Here is a 9,037-nt window from a genome sequence, read left to right as displayed (position 1 = left end):
CCCACTTACAGGATTGACAGTTTTGCTTATTCATTCTTTGTCAAAACCTCGAGAGAGTGGAACGACCTCCCGGAAGATATTGTGTGCATTGATGACAATGACGTTTTCTTTTTTACACTTGTAATAATGTTTTCTAAAAACCCCCCTACAATAATGCCCACAAAGCGATGTAGGTTAAACGCAAATAAAAAAAATAAAAAAAACAAAAAAAAAAACATAAAAGCAGCAAGGCTTATTCCAGCAGGTAAACGAAGTCCATTATGAGGAGACTGTTTATAACGAATTTTGATCGCTTTCGCCGCGAGCACCAGCCTGCTTCATCGTGTAAGTAAACTCTTGTTTAGATGCGGCAGCCGTGCACAGTTGAAATAGATCAGCGATAAAATACAATTGTCTCTGAATAAAAATGAACGGTGATATAGTACGCTGAAACCTTTTAAGGTAAACATCGAAGACAAGGAGCCTCGAATTGTCGTCAGGGAGCTGGTGAAGCCCTAGAGTAACGCATTAAACCTATTTGGCCATATTAAACATCCTCTTCGTTATATTTTACTCTTACGCATTAAAAAGAAAATATAATAAAAGTTAACCAAGGAGGAACCAAGAAAGAAAAAGAAAAGGAAAAGGAGAGAAGATAAGGAAGAAAAAAAGAGTCAAGGAAATAAAATACAAAATAAAAAGAAAAATAAAGAAATTATAGAGAATAAGATCAAGTCCTACTAGAGTAAAAGTTACTGAGGAGGTTTTCCTAAATAATCTAACTATTTTTTGGATAAGCTAATGGACGGGGTACTAATACAGACTTCATCTAGCAGGTCTATGCTAGCGGCTTCTATAATTTCTCTAGTTAGCTTGTTCTTACTTCGTCCCAGTACTGTGCAATTGTTTAGAAGGGGACAGCATCCACAATCTCTGCAATATATACCCAGATGACCTGAGTGAGTGTTAATGGCGTTGTCGTTATGGTCTCGAAGCCTATCGTTAAGACAGCGCCCCGTGTGCCCAACGTAATGCTTGCCACAGGTAGGAGGGAGAGAATATATCACTCCTTCTGCACAGGAAACCAACTTGGTCTTGTGATTTTTGTTGCAGCACTCCGGTCGAATAGATGGCTCATTCACCCGCTTGCATAGACTGGAAAGTGTTTGCGGAGCAGAGAAAACAACGACGGACGTTGACTCTACTTGCTACCTTTTTTAAGCTTGTGAGACAGGTTGTGAATATAGGGCACTTTGACAGGTCTTATTGTACGTTCTCTTGTTCTGTGGATAGTAGCTTCTGCTTGCTTGACCTCCTTAAGTAGGCCTTCAGAGGCTGAAATTAATTACGACAAAGGGTATCCTGCTGAAACCAATCGAGCAATTTCGTTTTGAAGCCGATATCGGTTATGTGCACGCAGGATTTCTTGAGAGAGTTTTTTAAGCAAAGTTCTGCAAATCCTCGCTTAACAAGTTTTGAGTGTTCTCTTTCTGCCCCAGTTTCAGGTTTACAATCATGTTCAACTTACACCAGCTCGCCTGCACTCTGACTATCTTTTTCGTTAAACGATTAAGTAGTGGCTTTTTTGCCCTCGGTTCATTAGACCAGCAGATGTACGTGACGGCTTTTAAGAAACAATCGAAGGTCTAAGAATCGTATTGAATACTCGACCGAAAGTTCGTGGGTAAGTTTTAACGGATCAATGTATTTCTGGAAGGTAGAAAGAACATCGGCCACCAAGATGAGATAAGTGCTACTTTTACTGTCAAGAAAAACCAAGTGTTGACTCCTTTGGTGTCGTAGCCTTTCAAAAAGCAGCGGGGGTGTCCATCAAAAGTTTCCTGGACCTCATATCCACCTACTTGCATTCTACGTTTGCCACCAGAAATGGCTTAACATATTTACGAAAAAAAAACAGGAATATGTATAGGTTCCTGTATAGCTCCTGTGCTCAGTGACCTCTTTCTGGCATTCCACAACAGAATCTTACAGCAAAACCTTGGCAGTTCAAAAATAGTGCGTGTGTTTCTGTACGTGGATGACTACTTGGTTTTTCTTGACAGTAAAAGTAGCACCTTCCCCACCTTGGTGGCCGATGCTCTTTCTTCCAACCAGAAATATCTTGATCCGTTAAAACTTACCTACGAACTTCCGGTCGAGTATTCAATACGATTCTTAGACCTTCGATTGTTTCTTAAAAGCCGTCACATCTGCTGGTCTTATGAACCGAGGGCAACAAAGCCACTACTTCATCACAGTTCCACACACTCAAAACTTGTTAAACGAGGCACTGCTAAACTTTGCCTAAAATACTCTCTCAAAAAAATCCCGCGTGCACATGACCGATATGAGCTTCAAAACGCAAAAACCTCGATTGGTTTCAGCAAGATACCTTTTGTCGTTGTTAATTTCAGTCTCTGAATGCCTACTTAAGGAGGTCAAGCAAGCAGAAGCTACTATCCACAGAACAGGAGAACGCACTATAAACCTGTCAAAGTGCCCAATATTCACAACCTGTCTCACAAGCTTAAAAGGTAGCGAGTAGAGTAAACGTCGACGTTGTTTTCACTGCTCCGCAAAACCTTTCCCGCCTATGCAAGCGGGTGAATACGCCATCTATTCGACCGGAGTGCTGCAACAAAAACCACAAGACCAAGTTCGTTTCCTGTGCAGAAGGAGTGATATATTCTCTCCCTCTTACCTGTGGGAAGCGTTACGTTGGGCAGACGGGGCGCTGTCTTAACGATAGGCTTCGAGAACATAACAACAACGCCATTAACGCTCGCTCAGGTCATCGGGGCATTCATTGCAGAGATTGTGGATGCTCCCCCCTTCTAAACAATTGCACAGTACTGGGACGAAGCAAAAACAAACTAACTAGAGAAGTTATCGAACCCGCTAGCATAGACCTGCTAGATGAAGTCTGTATTAGTACCCCGTCCATTAGCTTATCCAAAAAAGAGTTCGATTATTTAGGAAAACCTCCTTAGTACCTTTTACTGTGGTAAGACTTGATCTTAATCTCTACCATTTCTTTCTTTTTCTTTTTATTTTGGATTTTATTATCTTGACTCCCTTTTCTTCCTTATCTTATCTCCTTTTCCTTTTCTTTTTCTTTCTCTATTCCTCCTTGGTTAAATATTATTTATTTTTTAGGGCCTCAAGTAAAACATAACGATGATGGTGTTTAATATATCCGAGAGTTGACAGTCAGCGCTGCGTGAGTGTTGTTTCTTTGTGTGGATCTGTTTTGATGGTGTGTTGTCTGTTGTGCGCTGTGAAGTATTAGCATGATTAACCAATTGGCCCAAGCTGAAGTATTGACCTATTTGGCCGTCATGTTGCCCTTGCGCCATAAAACACGGAAAACGCATTAAATAAAAGCTTCTAGCAGGCAAAACATTCCATTCGGTAAAAATAAAACCAGGTCAGTCGGCACACTCCGCCGCCTGGGCTCTTAATATTTTTGAAAGCGATAACGTTTTACTTTGTGAATTCCGATATTCCAGCTTTGTGCAATTAAAAACACACGCAAAAAAACAAAAAACACAATAGTCTCGTTTTGTGAACGCGCCACTTGTGGGCTAGATGAAGTTAAGAAACAATTTGAGCGCGCGTGGCCGGATGTGGAAGCCGCCAATGATGTTATCAAAAGCACGAGCGCAGTTTACGGCGTATGCGGCCTGGAGAAACGGGGTATTGGGAAAGAGAAAACCGGGCCGAGTGAAGGATGTCCCAGGTCATATTCCTGGCACATTTAACAATGTACCGGATGAGTTTCAGAATCTGGCATCCTCAAAACTGGTGAATAATAAATCAAAAATATGGTGCTTACAAACTGACGTTTGAAGGTTTTCTCTTTATACTGCATAATCAGGTTATTTCTTTTTTTCATTATGACTTTTATTAGGGCATGCAAAAACTTCGCCTGTGTAAAAACTTGTCTTGTGCAGACCTCACACTGCGAAAACACGTTTAACTCCCTATTATCTCCCTGCATGAGATTCCTATTTTTCGATTATGGTTGTTGTGTTTCTACTTAGTTACACAGTTTGTCAAGTTAGAACTCCCTTTGGAAGGTGTTGTCTTGTTATTGTATTATTCAGTCTTATGCATTTAATTTTGTTTGTTCTGTATCAACGAACAGATGTATTTTCATGTTGTGTTGTGGCGACATCTTATTGTTAATAGCATACTGCTATAGGATAGGGTTTGGTAATATTTTCGTAATATTCACGAGAAACTTTTTTACGTGTTTATTAAACTAAATACAAGGTGTGGACGTATGAACAAACATATTTTGCACGCCTTGCAAAATTCGAGTTCTAGCTGTACATTTCTGAAATTAAACGCGCAAACGTGCTTCGCAAAAAAATTCTAACTATTAAAAAAAAAAAAAAAAAAAAACTCAACTTGGAGGTGGTGAAACATTCAAAACAAAGCAAAATCAAAGACCATGTATTTTCGATGTCCTATACCAGCCTGTTTATAGTCTGCACCTTGGTTTTTGAGCTCGGTCCTCGGTGGCTTGCTGAACGCAAAAACGCTGAGTACCAATAGTTATGGCTGGAGATGAGCAAGATAATCATGATAATTAATACTTTTAACGAAATATATAAACAATTACCATTTGGGAACAAGCTTACAAACCAGTGTGCAGTCGACGAACATCCAGTATAGGGCATAGGAAATGCACGACCGCCGTGTTTGCTTTATTTTTATTACTTTACCCCATCTGACATTAGTTCTCGCAAAAATAGACCACAGAACGTCTTCCGAAACTACATTCGCGTGGCAAATTTTAGGTGTGGACATTGGGAATTGAAATTTTTGCAAGTCGTGCCAAATGGGTTGGTTGTTACGGCCGCAACCTCACGTATATGAAATGTTTTTTTTTTCTTCTGCGCAAGTACTAGGATGGATAGAAATTGCATTTATTGCGACTGCAAGCTCATATTAAACTGACATGTTTTAAAATATCCCATGTGACATCGCTCTGAGGCACCTGCGCCCTGGATACCGTATATATATGAAGGCGGTTAATTCTCCAAAAATTACCAATTGGCTTCTGCGATGTACTACCTGCTTCAGAGAAGTAGCACAGTCACTGAATGAACATCGAAAAACATCCTGTCTTTTTTAATAAAGGGGATTTTTTTTGGTTGTTTTTCCTAAAACTTGTTCGAAATCAAAATTGTTAGATTTAAAGCTATATTTAACAATGAAGGTGAGCTTTCTAAACCATGTGAGCAAGGTTTACCGGTTTCGCCGAATATTATTTTGTTTGATTGGTGGTAAAAAAAAAAAAAACAGGGAGCACGTTGAGTGTTTGGGATTTGTATCGTTGTTTTGTTAAAGTTGAAGTTAAAGTAAACCTGGTTTGTTTTGTAAACACACCGGTGAGGTATTTTAATATTAATACCTATTACGAATTTGATTTTTTTACGGGGATAGGAATTTAGCAAGGCTTATTCAAGCAAATAAAATGAAGTCCATTCTGTAGACACTGTTTACTACGAATTTCGATGGCTTTCGCCTAGAGCACCATACTGCTTCATCGTGTAATTCGAATCTAGTTTAGGTGCTGCAGCCGTGCCAAGTGGGAATAGAACAGCGATAAAACACAACTCTGTCTGAATATAAATTAACGGCGACCTATTAAGCTGAAACCTTTTTAAGGCGAACACTGAAGACAAGAAGCTTCGAATTGTCGTCAGGGAGCTGGTGGGTCCCTAGAGTAACGCATCAAAGGAAGCTTCTAGCAGGCAAATTATTCCATGCGGTAAAAATAAAACCAACTCAGTCGGTACACTTCGCCGTCTGAGCTCTCAACGTTTTCGAATGCGATAACGTTTTATTTTGTCAAACAAGCCCCACTGGCTTTGACGCTCTCAGTCATTTGTACTAACGTACGCACTAATAAAATTATTATGAACATTACTATTATTAAGAAGGGCAAAAAAACAGATAAGTTTTTAATATGGAAAAAGGACCAGCCAAGTGCTGTGCGATGCCCCATTTTAGTCGTATACAGATGAACGTGAGGGTACCTTTATGAACTGCGCATTGAAAACATATAATATGAGTATCCCATTGCGTATGTCGAACATCCAGGCCATCCCTTGTCGCGATTCAAGCGACAGTCAGGAGAGCATGCAGCACATCTGTACTAAATCCGCACTTCTTTGCATACGCAGTGCCCACAACCCACAGCATCTGAAGTTAAAATCCGCGCTTCTGCGGATGTTTATCAATAGGTATACTTAATAGCTATACCAATGCAGTGATAGACACTTTACATTTTCATCCCCAGCGGTATTAGTCATTGCATTAATGGTCAAAGTTTCCGTGACGTTTGTAGTTTTCCCCCCAGGAATTAAAAAACTAAAAAAGGGAGCCTTTATGAATTTGGATAAATACTGGCCCTACATTTTGTTCATTTGGGTTGAATTTTACGACCTTCTTCATTGCCCTAAACTCTTATTATTTTCTTAATTTCACGTAATTAACCTAAAGTCCAGGCACGTATGGCAGGGGAGAGGGGGGGGGGGGCACGGGGCTTAGCTCCTCCCCCCCCCCCAAAAAAAAAATCTTCCATATTGTTGGGGCCTCCTCTCCCCCCTCTGCCTCATAGAGCATTTTGTCATAACCCCCCCCCCCCCTCCCCCGCCCGCCCTGAAACAAAATCCTGGCTACGTGTCTGCTAGACTCCTATACTTACAAAGAGGTATTTTGCTTATAGTATTGCTGAGTGCGCACTACCAGACGCGAGCAAATATCTCAATATTGTATTTCCAATTTTAGAGTTTTGAAATTCCGGAAAGCCGGATCCGCGACTCAGAAGTTATCGCTCCGTTCAGTTTCACTTATCTCTCAAGAAGTGAATAGAAGTAGATGCACAGTCAAAATAACTAGGGTGTATCACCCTCTAGAATGTGAACGCTTTTATCAGTTACATTGGTGACTTCTTTTTACGTCGCTTTGCCTAAAAAAAAAATTAAGTTGATGACCTAGTTGATTGAATACCATAAAATTATTAGCGCGAAAAACAAGGGACAATGGACAATATTAGTGCCTCTCCTGTCTTGTCCTCCCTTGTCCTTTGTCCTTTGTTTTAATATTTTTATGGTTTTACCTCGAGCAAGAGCATTCAAGTGTGTACAGAGATGTGCTTTTAAATACGTTTTAAACCCGGTGGATCACGCTTTTAATAACAAACTCTTTGGGCTCAAAATTTTAACTTCGCCTAAATACCATTTTACGATAACAAACAAACAAACAAACACACACACACACACACACACAAACACACACAAACACTCACAAACACACAAACACGCATTCACGCGCGCGCCCACACGCACGCACGCGCGCGCACACAAACACACAGGCACAAAGGGTGTATTTGTGTGTACCAGCATTCAGGCTTCGGCTGTTCCTGGACACAAGAAAGAAAGAATAAAGAATCCGTGCAACGCCATTTAAATTAATTAGTATTGACGAAGTTAGTTTCTTTACGTTTGCGGAAAAAGTGCACAATGAACCATGCTCGAAGGAAGCCAAATTCGAGTTCCTTGGATATAGAGCGAGTCGTGTTAAAACCATGCTTCACTTTTCTTTTTTATTTTTTTTTGTACGGCAAGATGAGAATTAGATTCAGGTATACACATACTAAACATGCAAGGATAATGAATCTCTTTTTTTTTTTTCGTACACGCCTATCAAGTGACGCACATGATCAGTTGTCTGTAAGTTTTATTTCGAGCGTAGTCAAATATTTTTTTTTTTTTCAATCTGCCTAGTGTCACGCGGAGAAAAAAATTTAAGAGATAAGAGTGAGCGGATGTTATTTTCAAAACCGCGACGATCGTCATGCAGGAAACAGCGTACGCATTTCGTATTTTTATTTTACATGGGCACCATGACCGCTTGAAGTTCCTAGATAAGAGCTTCCTACAAGTAGCGACATTCTTTAAAGCGCACACTACGTGACTGTGCAGGTTTTAGGAAGCGAATGGCTGCGCACAGCGGAGGACTGTACTGAATGACGCCATTTTGTTTCAGCGCAATGTGCTTTGACATTTGTATTGTTACTCGTTACTAGCAAAAAGAAGTGGGAAGTGATTTTATAACAGCTAAATGGCAGTCGGTGTAAAACCAAACTTACACTTCCAAAAAAAAAACACAAAAATTATGTTTTTTTTTTGTTTTTGTTTTTTTATAGCAAACGCTGCGATCGAAATGTTTGATGCTCGCACGTTTTTACGGCTACTCTCTCGAGTAACAATTTTACTTTTGGGGAAGTACACTGTTGTGTTAAGTTGACCATTTGGTGACGGTGCAAGCTTAAGAGTTACGGAGGAAGTGGAATTTACTTTCTGAGAGTTGTATGAGTGTAATTTAAATATCCTACCACGTTGAAGGTTCGATAAATAATTAAAAAGGACAGGCTACACGCGTACTTAAAGAGAATGCGTAGACGTTTATGTGAAAAGGTTGTGCCACCCTCGTAAATTTATTAAATCATTTTGCGCGCGCAGGTTCTGTTTCGGAACGTTTGCTGGTCACATTGCATATTCGATATAATAGTAAATACCATATTTAGTATCTAGCATTTTCGACTCGCAGTTTGTCTACGGTGATGCAGCATGGGTGCGTTACGTTCACGTGTATGCGTCTTACTCAGCATCCGGCTTCAGGCAGCGTTTGGTTGAACCCTATATGTTTTTTTTCCATCTGATTTATTTCATGTTGCTCGCCATTTGATGACATGTTTTTTGTACGACAATTTATGTTTCTCGATATATGATGCCCCACGAGCTGTACAAGTTATTGCCCGCACAGTATTTTTTTTTTTTCATATCCCCCGACATTTGTTAAGTGCGTTGGCCTCTGGCAATGCGCGCCTAGACAACCATCTTTGTTCGTTAAGTTGTCAATGAGAAAACCAGGCAACGTCATGGTTGGCGCCTAGATTAGGGTTAGCTCCGCATCGCTAGCTTATTCGCGGAAAGTAACTGTAATAAAATAAAAAGTACATTCGGAACACACAACTCGA

Source organism: Ixodes scapularis, unplaced genomic scaffold (genome assembly GCF_016920785.2).
Source record: "Ixodes scapularis isolate PalLabHiFi unplaced genomic scaffold, ASM1692078v2 PGA_scaffold4__175_contigs__length_147842914, whole genome shotgun sequence".
Classification (NCBI taxonomy): Eukaryota; Metazoa; Arthropoda; class Arachnida; order Ixodida; family Ixodidae; genus Ixodes; species Ixodes scapularis.
Note: the sequence above shows the minus strand (reverse complement) of the source record.